This window comes from Cryptomeria japonica, unplaced genomic scaffold (genome assembly GCF_030272615.1).
Source record: "Cryptomeria japonica unplaced genomic scaffold, Sugi_1.0 HiC_scaffold_338, whole genome shotgun sequence".
In the NCBI taxonomy this organism is placed as follows: domain Eukaryota; kingdom Viridiplantae; phylum Streptophyta; class Pinopsida; order Cupressales; family Cupressaceae; genus Cryptomeria; species Cryptomeria japonica.
The window spans coordinates 1-15,352 of record NW_026729160.1 but is presented as its reverse complement, the minus strand read 5'-3'; the positions used below and the strand labels follow the sequence as shown (position 1 = coordinate 15,352).

The 15,352-nt window shown below is 63.2% G+C and overlaps 3 non-coding genes across 3 annotated transcripts; all 3 read left to right on the top strand.

Annotated features, from left to right (window-relative positions):
* Window positions 1–2,965: 2,965 nt before the first annotated feature.
* On the top strand, window positions 2,966–3,084 carry LOC131870622 (5S ribosomal RNA). The gene has a single exon (XR_009368927.1). It is a non-coding gene; the product is annotated as a 5S ribosomal RNA (ribosomal RNA).
* Window positions 3,085–8,999: 5,915 nt separating this feature from the next.
* LOC131870611 (5S ribosomal RNA) lies at window positions 9,000–9,118 on the top strand. The gene has a single exon (XR_009368916.1). It is a non-coding gene; the product is annotated as a 5S ribosomal RNA (ribosomal RNA).
* Window positions 9,119–15,034: 5,916 nt separating this feature from the next.
* On the top strand, window positions 15,035–15,153 carry LOC131870600 (5S ribosomal RNA). The gene has a single exon (XR_009368905.1). It is a non-coding gene; the product is annotated as a 5S ribosomal RNA (ribosomal RNA).
* Window positions 15,154–15,352: the final 199 nt, after the last annotated feature.

The following is a 15,352-nucleotide window of genomic DNA, read 5'->3' as shown; positions in this document are numbered from 1 at the left end:
GACAAAAAAAGAGGGGGCGCTCCAGTAACCCCGCTTCGGAGCGCACCCTGGGCAAACCCAGCCAGGGTGCCCACCCCGGCCAAGGTGCAGGCGAGGTGCGCACCCGGGGCAAACCGGGCTCCGACAACGTGCACGCCGCACCTTGGAGCACACTTCGTAGCGCTCCCGGGTGCGCACCTCAGAGCACACCAAGGTGGGCAGCGAGGTGCGCACCTTTGATGCGCTGCCTTCACTAATTTCCAGAAAAGGCAAAAAAAAGAGGAGATTTTAAAATTTCCGTTTTGAAAGATAGTGAAAAAAACGGAACGCGGGTGCCATCTTGAGCCCGCCCTGGTGCACAGCCCAGGTAAGGTGCCCACCCTGGCAAAGGTGCGCACCCGGGCAATTAACCCTACTTCCGACTTCGTGCGCGCCAGGGTGGCAACCGGGCCTGGGAAGAGCCAATGCGAGAAACCCCACCAAACGCTCCGACAAAAAAAGAGGCGGCGCTCCAATAACCCCGCTTCGGAGCGCAGCCGGGGCAAACCCAGCCAAGGTGCCCACCCCGACGAAGGTGCACGCGAGGTGCGCACCCGGGGCAAACCGGGCTCCGACAACGTGCACGCAGCACCTTGGAGCACACTTCGAAGCACTCCCGGGTGCCCACCGGCGTTGCGCACCGTGGTGGGCAGCGAGGTGCGCACCTTTGATGCGCTGCCTTCACTAATTTCCAGAAAAGGCAAAAAAAAATGAGATTTTAAAATTTCCGTTTTGAAAGATAGTGAAAAAAACGGAACGCGGGTGCCATCTTGAGCCCGCCCTGGTGCGCAGCCCAGGCAAGGCATGCGCACCAAGGTGCCCACCCGCGGTGCACGCCCGGGGCAAACCGGGCTCCGACTTCGTGCAGGCCGCACCTTGGAGCACACTTCGGAGCGCTCCTTGGTGCGCACCATGGTGCCCACCAGGGCGCACCCGGGGCAAACCGGGCTCCGACTTCGTGCACGCCGCACCTTGGAGCACACATCGGAGCGCTCCCAGGTTCGCACCAGCGTTGCGCACCTTTGATGCGCTGCCTTCACTAATTTCCAGAAAAGGCAAAAAAAAACGATATTTTAAAATTTCCGTTCTGAAAGATAGTGAAAAAAACGGAACGCGGGTGCCATCTTGAGCCCTTCCTGGTGCGCAGCCCAGGCAAGTTGTGCGCACCAAGGTGCCCACCCTGGCGGAGGTGCGCGCCCGGGGCAAACCGGGCTCCGACTTCGTGCACTGCATGGTGCCCACCAAGGCGCGCAACCCAGCCAAGGTGCCCACCGCAGCGAAGGTGCACGCGAGGTGCGCACCCGAGGTGCACACCCGGGGCAAACCGAGCTCCGACTTCGTGCACGCCGCACCTTGGAGCACACTTCAGAGCGCTCCTTGGTGCGCACCAGGGCGCGCAACCCAGCCAAGGTGCTCACCCCGGCGAAGGTGCACGCGAGGTGCGCACCCGGGGCAAGCCGGGCTCGGACTTCGTGCACGCCGCACCTTGGAGCACACATCGGAGCGCTCCCGGGTTCGCACCAGCATTGCGCACCTTTGATGCGCTGCCTTCACTAATTTCCAGAAAAGGCAAAAAAAAAAAAAAAACGAGATTTTAAAATTTCCGTTTTGAAAGATAGTGAAAAAAACGGAACGCGGGTGCCATCTTGAGCCCGCCCTGGTGTGCAGCCCAGGCAAGTTGTGCGCACCAAGGCACCCACCCTGGCCAAGGTGGGTCACGGGGTGGGTCCTAGGGTGGGTAACGGGGTGGGTACTAAGGTGCGTGCCAAGGTGGGTCATGGGGTGGGTGCCAAGGTGGGCACCAGGGTGGGTGTGCACCAACCCTAGCCAGGGTAGGTCACGGGGTGGTTGTCGGGGTGGGCGTCAAGGAGCCAAGGTGGGTGGCAAGTAGCCAAGTTGCGTGCCAAGGTGGGTGTCGGGGTGGGTGCCAAGGATCCAAGGTGGGTGCCAAGGAACCAAGGTGGGTGTCTGGGTGGGTGCCGAGGTGGGAGCCAGGGTGGGTCCCAAGGTGAGTGCAAAGGTGGGTGCCAGGGTCAAGGTGAGTGCCAATGTGGGTTCCAAGGTGCCAGGGTCAGAGTGAGTGCCAATGTGGGTTCAAAGGTGCTAAGTTGGGTGCGAGGTTGGGTGCGAGGGTGGGTGGGTGCCAAGGTGTGCTAGGTGGAAGCCCGGGTGGGTCGGCATCCCATGGGTGTCGAGTTGGGTGCCTGATGGGTGCTTCTTGTCAAGTTTTAGTCGTCGGGACTCATTTCGAGCCTTAGAGGTCGTTTCTTGTCCGGTTGCCCTGTCTTCGACCTGGGAACCCAATTTTGGTCCTCGGGTCCCATTTTTTTTTGTCTCGCATCCCACTTTTGGCCTGTGGCCTTTTCGGGGTCGATTCTCGTTTTGGGCATCAGAGCATGTTTCTTCTCCTAAAACCCAATATTTGTTTATTAAGTCTCGGAACACATTTTTGTTCTCGTGGACCCATCATGGGTCTTGGAACGCATTTGTGGTCCTTGGGTCCCATTTTGCATCCCGAAACTTGTGTTTTGGTGCTTGATCCCTATTTTGGGTGCCCACCTTGCACCAAGTGCGCACCCGGGGCAAACCGAGCGCCTTGGTGCACCGGGGCAAGATCGAGCGTGCACCCGAGGCGCCCCGAACATGCACCAAGGTGCACTCGGCCCACATGTGAGCGCAGGTCGTTGCGCCCGAGGTGGTGTGTGGGCACCGCGTTGCAGACGGGACACTGCACGCACACGACGCCCCGTCCAGGTGCACGCACGTAGGCCGGGCCGGGTGCACACCCGACGCCCTAGCAAGGTGCGCGCACCCGGGCAGGGCTCACACTTGGCGAACGGGGCGCACTTCGCGAGGGAGGGTGTGCACCTCGACGGGGGTGGGTGGCCGGGGTGGATTCGCACGTGGGTCGCGGTTTGCTAAGTACACACTGCGACAAGCTCATAACGGGTGCGATCATACCAGCGTTAGTGCACCGGATCCCATCAGAACTCCGCAGTTAAGCGCGCTTGGGCCGGAGTAGTACTGGGATGGGTGACCTCCCGGGAAGTCCCGGTGTTGCACCCTTTCTTAGTTTTTCGCCGGGCGTCGCAATGCTATTTGAATAAACCTTTTGCCCGTTTGCGTTCTCGTCGGGGCCGGGCCGGGCCGGGGTGCGCTGCCCGCACTACCGCGCGCGCGGGGGCGACACCGAGCGCGCACCCGAGGCGCCCCGAGCACACAGGCCACGGTGCAACCCGGGCGTTGTGCGCGCACCCCGGTGCGCCCGAGGTGCTGCGCGCGCACCCAGGTGAAATCGGTGTGCACCTCGGCCAGTGCGCGCTCGGTCGAGTCGCGCACGTTGGCCAAGGTGCACGGTGATGTTTCTTACTCTAAGGTTCCGCACCAGACGCCCGGGACAGGTGAGCGAAGCTGGGCGGGGCCGGGTGCGCGGCCGGGGCAGGTGCACGCAGCTGGAGAGAGCTTTGGAGCACACCAGAGGTGCGCACCTTGGAGCACACTTCGGAGCGCACCAATGATGCGCTCCATTCAAAAGTTTCCTGAAAAGGCAAAAAAAGTTGAGATTATAGAATTTCCCACTTGAGAGATTGTAAAAAAAAAAAATTTAAAATGAAGGAAACGCGGGTGCCAAGGTGTGCGCGCCCGGGTGCGCAGCCCAGCCAAGGTGTGCGCACCAAGGCGCCCACCCTGGCGAAGGTGCACGCAAGGTGCGCACCCGAGGCAAACCGGACAATTAACCCAACTTTCGACTTCGCGCGCACCTGCGCACCTTGGAGCGCACTTCGGAGCGCTCCTTGGTGCGCACCAATCTTGGGCACCTCGGAGTGCACCATGGCGCCCACCAAGGTGCGCACCCGGGGCAAACCGAGCTCCGACTTCGTGCGCACCTTGGAGCGCACGAAAGGTGCGCACCATGGCGCCCACCAAGGTGCGCAGCCCAGCCAAGGCGTGCGCATCAAGGTGCGCACCCTGGCGAAGGTGCGCACCCGGGGCAAACCGAGCTCCGACTTCGTGCGCACCTTGGAGCGCACAAAGGGTGCGCAACCCAGCCAAGGTGTGCGCACCCCGGGCAAACCGAGCTCCGAATCGTGCGCACCTTGGAGCACACTTCGGAGCCCTCCTTGGTGCGCACCGATGTTGCGCACCTCGGAGCGCACCCGGGGAAAACAATGCAATTAACCCGACTTTCGACTTCGTGGGCACCTCGGAGCGCTCTCGGGTTCGCACCTCGGAGCACACCGAGGTGCGCACCTTTGATGCGCTGCCTTCACCAATTTCCAGAAAAGGCAAGAAAACATTGAGAAGGTGTGCGCACCGAGGTGCCCACCCTGGCGAAGGTGCACGCGAGGTGCGCACCCGGGGCAAACCGGGCTCCGACTTCGTGCACGCCATGCTGCGCACCTTGGAGGGCCATGGTGCGCACCTTGGAGCACACTTCGGAGCGCTCAATGGTGCCCAACCCAGCCAAGGTGCCCACCGCGGCGAAGGTGCACGCGAGGTGCGCACCCGGGGCAAACCGGGCTCCGACTTCGTGCACGCCGCACCTTGGAGCACACTTCGGAGCGCTCCTTGGTGCGCACCAGGGCGCGCAACCCAGCCGAGGTGCCCACCCCGGCGAAGGTGCACGCGGGGTGCGCACCCGGGGCAAACCGGGCTCCGACTTCGTGCACGCCATGGTGCCCACCGCGGCGAAGGTGCACGCGAGGTGCGCACCCGGGGCAAACCGGGCTCCGACTTCGTGCACGCCGCACCTTGGAGCACACTTCGGAGCGCTCCTTGGTGCACACCAGGGCGCGCAACCCAGCCGAGGTGCCCACCCCGGCGAAGGTGCACGCGAGGTGCGCACCCGGGGCAAACCGGGCTCCGACTTCGTGCACGCCATGGTGCCCACCGCGGCGAAGGTGCACGCGAGGTGCGCACCCGGGGCAAACCGGGCTCCGACTTCGTGCACGCCGCACCTTGGAGCACACTTCGGAGCGCTCCTTGGTGCGCACCATGGTGCCCACCAGGGCGCGCAACCCCGCCGAAGGTGCACGCGAGGTGCGCACCCGGGGCAAACCGGGCTCCGACTTCGTGCACGCCGCACCTTGGAGCACACTTCGGAGCGCTCCTTGGTGCGCACCAGGGCGCGCAACCCCGCCGAAGGTGCACGCGAGGTGCGCACCCGGGGCAAACCGGGCTCCGACTTCGTGCACGCCATGGTGCGCACCAGGGTGCCCACCGCGGCGAAGGTGCGCACCCGGGGCAAACCGGGCTCCGACTTCGTGCACGCCGCACCTTGGAGCACACTTCGGAGCGCTCCTTGGTGCGCACCAGGGCGCGCAACCCAGCCGAGGTGCCCACCCCGGCGAAGGTGCACGCGAGGTGCGCACCCGGGGCAAACCGGGCTCCGACTTCGTGCACGCCATGGTGCCCACCGCGGCGAAGGTGCGCACCCGGGGCAAACCGGGCTAGGACTTCGTGCACGCCGCACCTTGGAGCACACTTTGGAGCGCTCCTTGGTGCGCACCATGGTGCCCACCAGGCCGCGCAACCCAGCCAAGGTGTGCGCACCAAGGTGCACGCGAGGTGCGCACCCGGGGCAAACCGGGGTCCGGCTTCGTGCACGCCGCACCTTGGAGCACACATCGGGGCGCTCCCGGGTTCGCACCGGCGTTGCGCACCGTGGTGGGCACCTCGGAGCGCACCGTGGTGGGCACCTCGGAGCACACCAAGGTGGGCAGCGAGGTGCGCACCTTTGATGCGATGCCTTCACTAATTTCCATAAAAGGCAAAAAAAAACGAGATTTTAAAATTTCCGTTTTGAAAGATAGTGAGAAAAAGGGAATGCTGGTGCCATCTTGAGCCCGCCCTGGTGCGCAGCCCAGCCAAGGTGTGCGCACCAAGGTGCCCACCCTGGCGAAGGTGCGCGCCCGGGCAATTAACCCAACTTCCAACTTCGCGCGCGCCAGGGTGGGAGCGCACCCAACAACCGGGCCTGGGAAGAGCCAATGCGAGAAACCCCACCAAACGCTCTGACAAAAAAAGAGGGGGCGCTCCAGTAACCCCGCTTCGGAGCGCACCCTGGGCAAACCCAGCCAGGGTGCCCACCCCGGCCAAGGTGCAGGCGAGGTGCGCACCCGGGGCAAACCGGGCTCCGACAACGTGCACGCCGCACCTTGGAGCACACTTCGTAGCGCTCCCGGGTGCGCACCTCAGAGCACACCAAGGTGGGCAGCGAGGTGCGCACCTTTGATGCGCTGCCTTCACTAATTTCCAGAAAAGGCAAAAAAAAGAGGAGATTTTAAAATTTCCGTTTTGAAAGATAGTGAAAAAAACGGAACGCGGGTGCCATCTTGAGCCCGCCCTGGTGCACAGCCCAGGTAAGGTGCCCACCCTGGCAAAGGTGCGCACCCGGGCAATTAACCCTACTTCCGACTTCGTGCGCGCCAGGGTGGCAACCGGGCCTGGGAAGAGCCAATGCGAGAAACCCCACCAAACGCTCCGACAAAAAAAGAGGCGGCGCTCCAATAACCCCGCTTCGGAGCGCAGCCGGGGCAAACCCAGCCAAGGTGCCCACCCCGACGAAGGTGCACGCGAGGTGCGCACCCGGGGCAAACCGGGCTCCGACAACGTGCACGCAGCACCTTGGAGCACACTTCGAAGCACTCCCGGGTGCCCACCGGCGTTGCGCACCGTGGTGGGCAGCGAGGTGCGCACCTTTGATGCGCTGCCTTCACTAATTTCCAGAAAAGGCAAAAAAAAATGAGATTTTAAAATTTCCGTTTTGAAAGATAGTGAAAAAAACGGAACGCGGGTGCCATCTTGAGCCCGCCCTGGTGCGCAGCCCAGGCAAGGCATGCGCACCAAGGTGCCCACCCGCGGTGCACGCCCGGGGCAAACCGGGCTCCGACTTCGTGCAGGCCGCACCTTGGAGCACACTTCGGAGCGCTCCTTGGTGCGCACCATGGTGCCCACCAGGGCGCACCCGGGGCAAACCGGGCTCCGACTTCGTGCACGCCGCACCTTGGAGCACACATCGGAGCGCTCCCAGGTTCGCACCAGCGTTGCGCACCTTTGATGCGCTGCCTTCACTAATTTCCAGAAAAGGCAAAAAAAAACGATATTTTAAAATTTCCGTTCTGAAAGATAGTGAAAAAAACGGAACGCGGGTGCCATCTTGAGCCCTTCCTGGTGCGCAGCCCAGGCAAGTTGTGCGCACCAAGGTGCCCACCCTGGCGGAGGTGCGCGCCCGGGGCAAACCGGGCTCCGACTTCGTGCACTGCATGGTGCCCACCAAGGCGCGCAACCCAGCCAAGGTGCCCACCGCAGCGAAGGTGCACGCGAGGTGCGCACCCGAGGTGCACACCCGGGGCAAACCGAGCTCCGACTTCGTGCACGCCGCACCTTGGAGCACACTTCAGAGCGCTCCTTGGTGCGCACCAGGGCGCGCAACCCAGCCAAGGTGCTCACCCCGGCGAAGGTGCACGCGAGGTGCGCACCCGGGGCAAGCCGGGCTCGGACTTCGTGCACGCCGCACCTTGGAGCACACATCGGAGCGCTCCCGGGTTCGCACCAGCATTGCGCACCTTTGATGCGCTGCCTTCACTAATTTCCAGAAAAGGCAAAAAAAAAAAAAAAACGAGATTTTAAAATTTCCGTTTTGAAAGATAGTGAAAAAAACGGAACGCGGGTGCCATCTTGAGCCCGCCCTGGTGTGCAGCCCAGGCAAGTTGTGCGCACCAAGGCACCCACCCTGGCCAAGGTGGGTCACGGGGTGGGTCCTAGGGTGGGTAACGGGGTGGGTACTAAGGTGCGTGCCAAGGTGGGTCATGGGGTGGGTGCCAAGGTGGGCACCAGGGTGGGTGTGCACCAACCCTAGCCAGGGTAGGTCACGGGGTGGTTGTCGGGGTGGGCGTCAAGGAGCCAAGGTGGGTGGCAAGTAGCCAAGTTGCGTGCCAAGGTGGGTGTCGGGGTGGGTGCCAAGGATCCAAGGTGGGTGCCAAGGAACCAAGGTGGGTGTCTGGGTGGGTGCCGAGGTGGGAGCCAGGGTGGGTCCCAAGGTGAGTGCAAAGGTGGGTGCCAGGGTCAAGGTGAGTGCCAATGTGGGTTCCAAGGTGCCAGGGTCAGGGTGAGTGCCAATGTGGGTTCAAAGGTGCTAAGTTGGGTGCGAGGTTGGGTGCGAGGGTGGGTGGGTGCCAAGGTGTGCTAGGTGGAAGCCCGGGTGGGTCGGCATCCCATGGGTGTCGAGTTGGGTGCCTGATGGGTGCTTCTTGTCAAGTTTTAGTCGTCGGGACTCATTTCGAGCCTTAGAGGTCGTTTCTTGTCCGGTTGCCCTGTCTTCGACCTGGGAACCCAATTTTGGTCCTCGGGTCCCATTTTTTTTTGTCTCGCATCCCACTTTTGGCCTGTGGCCTTTTCGGGGTCGATTCTCGTTTTGGGCATCAGAGCATGTTTCTTCTCCTAAAACCCAATATTTGTTTATTAAGTCTCGGAACACATTTTTGTTCTCGTGGACCCATCATGGGTCTTGGAACGCATTTGTGGTCCTTGGGTCCCATTTTGCATCCCGAAACTTGTGTTTTGGTGCTTGATCCCTATTTTGGGTGCCCACCTTGCACCAAGTGCGCACCCGGGGCAAACCGAGCGCCTTGGTGCACCGGGGCAAGATCGAGCGTGCACCCGAGGCGCCCCGAACATGCACCAAGGTGCACTCGGCCCACATGTGAGCGCAGGTCGTTGCGCCCGAGGTGGTGTGTGGGCACCGCGTTGCAGACGGGACACTGCACGCACACGACGCCCCGTCCAGGTGCACGCACGTAGGCCGGGCCGGGTGCACACCCGACGCCCTAGCAAGGTGCGCGCACCCGGGCAGGGCTCACACTTGGCGAACGGGGCGCACTTCGCGAGGGAGGGTGTGCACCTCGACGGGGGTGGGTGGCCGGGGTGGATTCGCACGTGGGTCGCGGTTTGCTAAGTACACACTGCGACAAGCTCATAACGGGTGCGATCATACCAGCGTTAGTGCACCGGATCCCATCAGAACTCCGCAGTTAAGCGCGCTTGGGCCGGAGTAGTACTGGGATGGGTGACCTCCCGGGAAGTCCCGGTGTTGCACCCTTTCTTAGTTTTTCGCCGGGCGTCGCAATGCTATTTGAATAAACCTTTTGCCCGTTTGCGTTCTCGTCGGGGCCGGGCCGGGCCGGGGTGCGCTGCCCGCACTACCGCGCGCGCGGGGGCGACACCGAGCGCGCACCCGAGGCGCCCCGAGCACACAGGCCACGGTGCAACCCGGGCGTTGTGCGCGCACCCCGGTGCGCCCGAGGTGCTGCGCGCGCACCCAGGTGAAATCGGTGTGCACCTCGGCCAGTGCGCGCTCGGTCGAGTCGCGCACGTTGGCCAAGGTGCACGGTGATGTTTCTTACTCTAAGGTTCCGCACCAGACGCCCGGGACAGGTGAGCGAAGCTGGGCGGGGCCGGGTGCGCGGCCGGGGCAGGTGCACGCAGCTGGAGAGAGCTTTGGAGCACACCAGAGGTGCGCACCTTGGAGCACACTTCGGAGCGCACCAATGATGCGCTCCATTCAAAAGTTTCCTGAAAAGGCAAAAAAAGTTGAGATTATAGAATTTCCCACTTGAGAGATTGTAAAAAAAAAAAATTTAAAATGAAGGAAACGCGGGTGCCAAGGTGTGCGCGCCCGGGTGCGCAGCCCAGCCAAGGTGTGCGCACCAAGGCGCCCACCCTGGCGAAGGTGCACGCAAGGTGCGCACCCGAGGCAAACCGGACAATTAACCCAACTTTCGACTTCGCGCGCACCTGCGCACCTTGGAGCGCACTTCGGAGCGCTCCTTGGTGCGCACCAATCTTGGGCACCTCGGAGTGCACCATGGCGCCCACCAAGGTGCGCACCCGGGGCAAACCGAGCTCCGACTTCGTGCGCACCTTGGAGCGCACGAAAGGTGCGCACCATGGCGCCCACCAAGGTGCGCAGCCCAGCCAAGGCGTGCGCATCAAGGTGCGCACCCTGGCGAAGGTGCGCACCCGGGGCAAACCGAGCTCCGACTTCGTGCGCACCTTGGAGCGCACAAAGGGTGCGCAACCCAGCCAAGGTGTGCGCACCCCGGGCAAACCGAGCTCCGAATCGTGCGCACCTTGGAGCACACTTCGGAGCCCTCCTTGGTGCGCACCGATGTTGCGCACCTCGGAGCGCACCCGGGGAAAACAATGCAATTAACCCGACTTTCGACTTCGTGGGCACCTCGGAGCGCTCTCGGGTTCGCACCTCGGAGCACACCGAGGTGCGCACCTTTGATGCGCTGCCTTCACCAATTTCCAGAAAAGGCAAGAAAACATTGAGAAGGTGTGCGCACCGAGGTGCCCACCCTGGCGAAGGTGCACGCGAGGTGCGCACCCGGGGCAAACCGGGCTCCGACTTCGTGCACGCCATGCTGCGCACCTTGGAGGGCCATGGTGCGCACCTTGGAGCACACTTCGGAGCGCTCAATGGTGCCCAACCCAGCCAAGGTGCCCACCGCGGCGAAGGTGCACGCGAGGTGCGCACCCGGGGCAAACCGGGCTCCGACTTCGTGCACGCCGCACCTTGGAGCACACTTCGGAGCGCTCCTTGGTGCGCACCAGGGCGCGCAACCCAGCCGAGGTGCCCACCCCGGCGAAGGTGCACGCGGGGTGCGCACCCGGGGCAAACCGGGCTCCGACTTCGTGCACGCCATGGTGCCCACCGCGGCGAAGGTGCACGCGAGGTGCGCACCCGGGGCAAACCGGGCTCCGACTTCGTGCACGCCGCACCTTGGAGCACACTTCGGAGCGCTCCTTGGTGCGCACCAGGGCGCGCAACCCAGCCGAGGTGCCCACCCCGGCGAAGGTGCACGCGAGGTGCGCACCCGGGGCAAACCGGGCTCCGACTTCGTGCACGCCATGGTGCCCACCGCGGCGAAGGTGCACGCGAGGTGCGCACCCGGGGCAAACCGGGCTCCGACTTCGTGCACGCCGCACCTTGGAGCACACTTCGGAGCGCTCCTTGGTGCGCACCATGGTGCCCACCAGGGCGCGCAACCCCGCCGAAGGTGCACGCGAGGTGCGCACCCGGGGCAAACCGGGCTCCGACTTCGTGCACGCCGCACCTTGGAGCACACTTCGGAGCGCTCCTTGGTGCGCACCAGGGCGCGCAACCCCGCCGAAGGTGCACGCGAGGTGCGCACCCGGGGCAAACCGGGCTCCGACTTCGTGCACGCCATGGTGCGCACCAGGGTGCCCACCGCGGCGAAGGTGCGCACCCGGGGCAAACCGGGCTCCGACTTCGTGCACGCCGCACCTTGGAGCACACTTCGGAGCGCTCCTTGGTGCGCACCAGGGCGCGCAACCCAGCCGAGGTGCCCACCCCGGCGAAGGTGCACGCGAGGTGCGCACCCGGGGCAAACCGGGCTCCGACTTCGTGCACGCCATGGTGCCCACCGCGGCGAAGGTGCGCACCCGGGGCAAACCGGGCTAGGACTTCGTGCACGCCGCACCTTGGAGCACACTTTGGAGCGCTCCTTGGTGCGCACCATGGTGCCCACCAGGCCGCGCAACCCAGCCAAGGTGTGCGCACCAAGGTGCACGCGAGGTGCGCACCCGGGGCAAACCGGGGTCCGGCTTCGTGCACGCCGCACCTTGGAGCACACATCGGGGCGCTCCCGGGTTCGCACCGGCGTTGCGCACCGTGGTGGGCACCTCGGAGCGCACCGTGGTGGGCACCTCGGAGCACACCAAGGTGGGCAGCGAGGTGCGCACCTTTGATGCGATGCCTTCACTAATTTCCATAAAAGGCAAAAAAAAACGAGATTTTAAAATTTCCGTTTTGAAAGATAGTGAGAAAAAGGGAATGCTGGTGCCATCTTGAGCCCGCCCTGGTGCGCAGCCCAGCCAAGGTGTGCGCACCAAGGTGCCCACCCTGGCGAAGGTGCGCGCCCGGGCAATTAACCCAACTTCCAACTTCGCGCGCGCCAGGGTGGGAGCGCACCCAACAACCGGGCCTGGGAAGAGCCAATGCGAGAAACCCCACCAAACGCTCTGACAAAAAAAGAGGGGGCGCTCCAGTAACCCCGCTTCGGAGCGCACCCTGGGCAAACCCAGCCAGGGTGCCCACCCCGGCCAAGGTGCAGGCGAGGTGCGCACCCGGGGCAAACCGGGCTCCGACAACGTGCACGCCGCACCTTGGAGCACACTTCGTAGCGCTCCCGGGTGCGCACCTCAGAGCACACCAAGGTGGGCAGCGAGGTGCGCACCTTTGATGCGCTGCCTTCACTAATTTCCAGAAAAGGCAAAAAAAAGAGGAGATTTTAAAATTTCCGTTTTGAAAGATAGTGAAAAAAACGGAACGCGGGTGCCATCTTGAGCCCGCCCTGGTGCACAGCCCAGGTAAGGTGCCCACCCTGGCAAAGGTGCGCACCCGGGCAATTAACCCTACTTCCGACTTCGTGCGCGCCAGGGTGGCAACCGGGCCTGGGAAGAGCCAATGCGAGAAACCCCACCAAACGCTCCGACAAAAAAAGAGGCGGCGCTCCAATAACCCCGCTTCGGAGCGCAGCCGGGGCAAACCCAGCCAAGGTGCCCACCCCGACGAAGGTGCACGCGAGGTGCGCACCCGGGGCAAACCGGGCTCCGACAACGTGCACGCAGCACCTTGGAGCACACTTCGAAGCACTCCCGGGTGCCCACCGGCGTTGCGCACCGTGGTGGGCAGCGAGGTGCGCACCTTTGATGCGCTGCCTTCACTAATTTCCAGAAAAGGCAAAAAAAAATGAGATTTTAAAATTTCCGTTTTGAAAGATAGTGAAAAAAACGGAACGCGGGTGCCATCTTGAGCCCGCCCTGGTGCGCAGCCCAGGCAAGGCATGCGCACCAAGGTGCCCACCCGCGGTGCACGCCCGGGGCAAACCGGGCTCCGACTTCGTGCAGGCCGCACCTTGGAGCACACTTCGGAGCGCTCCTTGGTGCGCACCATGGTGCCCACCAGGGCGCACCCGGGGCAAACCGGGCTCCGACTTCGTGCACGCCGCACCTTGGAGCACACATCGGAGCGCTCCCAGGTTCGCACCAGCGTTGCGCACCTTTGATGCGCTGCCTTCACTAATTTCCAGAAAAGGCAAAAAAAAACGATATTTTAAAATTTCCGTTCTGAAAGATAGTGAAAAAAACGGAACGCGGGTGCCATCTTGAGCCCTTCCTGGTGCGCAGCCCAGGCAAGTTGTGCGCACCAAGGTGCCCACCCTGGCGGAGGTGCGCGCCCGGGGCAAACCGGGCTCCGACTTCGTGCACTGCATGGTGCCCACCAAGGCGCGCAACCCAGCCAAGGTGCCCACCGCAGCGAAGGTGCACGCGAGGTGCGCACCCGAGGTGCACACCCGGGGCAAACCGAGCTCCGACTTCGTGCACGCCGCACCTTGGAGCACACTTCAGAGCGCTCCTTGGTGCGCACCAGGGCGCGCAACCCAGCCAAGGTGCTCACCCCGGCGAAGGTGCACGCGAGGTGCGCACCCGGGGCAAGCCGGGCTCGGACTTCGTGCACGCCGCACCTTGGAGCACACATCGGAGCGCTCCCGGGTTCGCACCAGCATTGCGCACCTTTGATGCGCTGCCTTCACTAATTTCCAGAAAAGGCAAAAAAAAAAAAAAAAACGAGATTTTAAAATTTCCGTTTTGAAAGATAGTGAAAAAAACGGAACGCGGGTGCCATCTTGAGCCCGCCCTGGTGTGCAGCCCAGGCAAGTTGTGCGCACCAAGGCACCCACCCTGGCCAAGGTGGGTCACGGGGTGGGTCCTAGGGTGGGTAACGGGGTGGGTACTAAGGTGCGTGCCAAGGTGGGTCATGGGGTGGGTGCCAAGGTGGGCACCAGGGTGGGTGTGCACCAACCCTAGCCAGGGTAGGTCACGGGGTGGTTGTCGGGGTGGGCGTCAAGGAGCCAAGGTGGGTGGCAAGTAGCCAAGTTGCGTGCCAAGGTGGGTGTCGGGGTGGGTGCCAAGGATCCAAGGTGGGTGCCAAGGAACCAAGGTGGGTGTCTGGGTGGGTGCCGAGGTGGGAGCCAGGGTGGGTCCCAAGGTGAGTGCAAAGGTGGGTGCCAGGGTCAAGGTGAGTGCCAATGTGGGTTCCAAGGTGCCAGGGTCAGGGTGAGTGCCAATGTGGGTTCAAAGGTGCTAAGTTGGGTGCGAGGTTGGGTGCGAGGGTGGGTGGGTGCCAAGGTGTGCTAGGTGGAAGCCCGGGTGGGTCGGCATCCCATGGGTGTCGAGTTGGGTGCCTGATGGGTGCTTCTTGTCAAGTTTTAGTCGTCGGGACTCATTTCGAGCCTTAGAGGTCGTTTCTTGTCCGGTTGCCCTGTCTTCGACCTGGGAACCCAATTTTGGTCCTCGGGTCCCTTTTTTTTTTGTCTCGCATCCCACTTTTGGCCTGTGGCCTTTTCGGGGTCGATTCTCGTTTTGGGCATCAGAGCATGTTTCTTCTCCTAAAACCCAATATTTGTTTATTAAGTCTCGGAACACATTTTTGTTCTCGTGGACCCATCATGGGTCTTGGAACGCATTTGTGGTCCTTGGGTCCCATTTTGCATCCCGAAACTTGTGTTTTGGTGCTTGATCCCTATTTTGGGTGCCCACCTTGCACCAAGTGCGCACCCGGGGCAAACCGAGCGCCTTGGTGCACCGGGGCAAGATCGAGCGTGCACCCGAGGCGCCCCGAACATGCACCAAGGTGCACTCGGCCCACATGTGAGCGCAGGTCGTTGCGCCCGAGGTGGTGTGTGGGCACCGCGTTGCAGACGGGACACTGCACGCACACGACGCCCCGTCCAGGTGCACGCACGTAGGCCGGGCCGGGTGCACACCCGACGCCCTAGCAAGGTGCGCGCACCCGGGCAGGGCTCACACTTGGCGAACGGGGCGCACTTCGCGAGGGAGGGTGTGCACCTCGACGGGGGTGGGTGGCCGGGGTGGATTCGCACGTGGGTCGCGGTTTGCTAAGTACACACTGCGACAAGCTCATAACGGGTGCGATCATACCAGCGTTAGTGCACCGGATCCCATCAGAACTCCGCAGTTAAGCGCGCTTGGGCCGGAGTAGTACTGGGATGGGTGACCTCCCGGGAAGTCCCGGTGTTGCACCCTTTTTTAGTTTTTCGCCGGGCGTCGCAATGCTATTTGAATAAACCTTTTGCCCGTTTGCGTTCTCGTCGGGGCCGGGCCGGGCCGGGGTGCGCTGCCCGCACTACCGCGCGCGCGGGGGCGACACCGAGCGCGCACCCGAGGCGCCCCGAGCACACAGGCCACGGTGCAACCCGGGCGTTGTGCGCGCACCCCGGTGCGC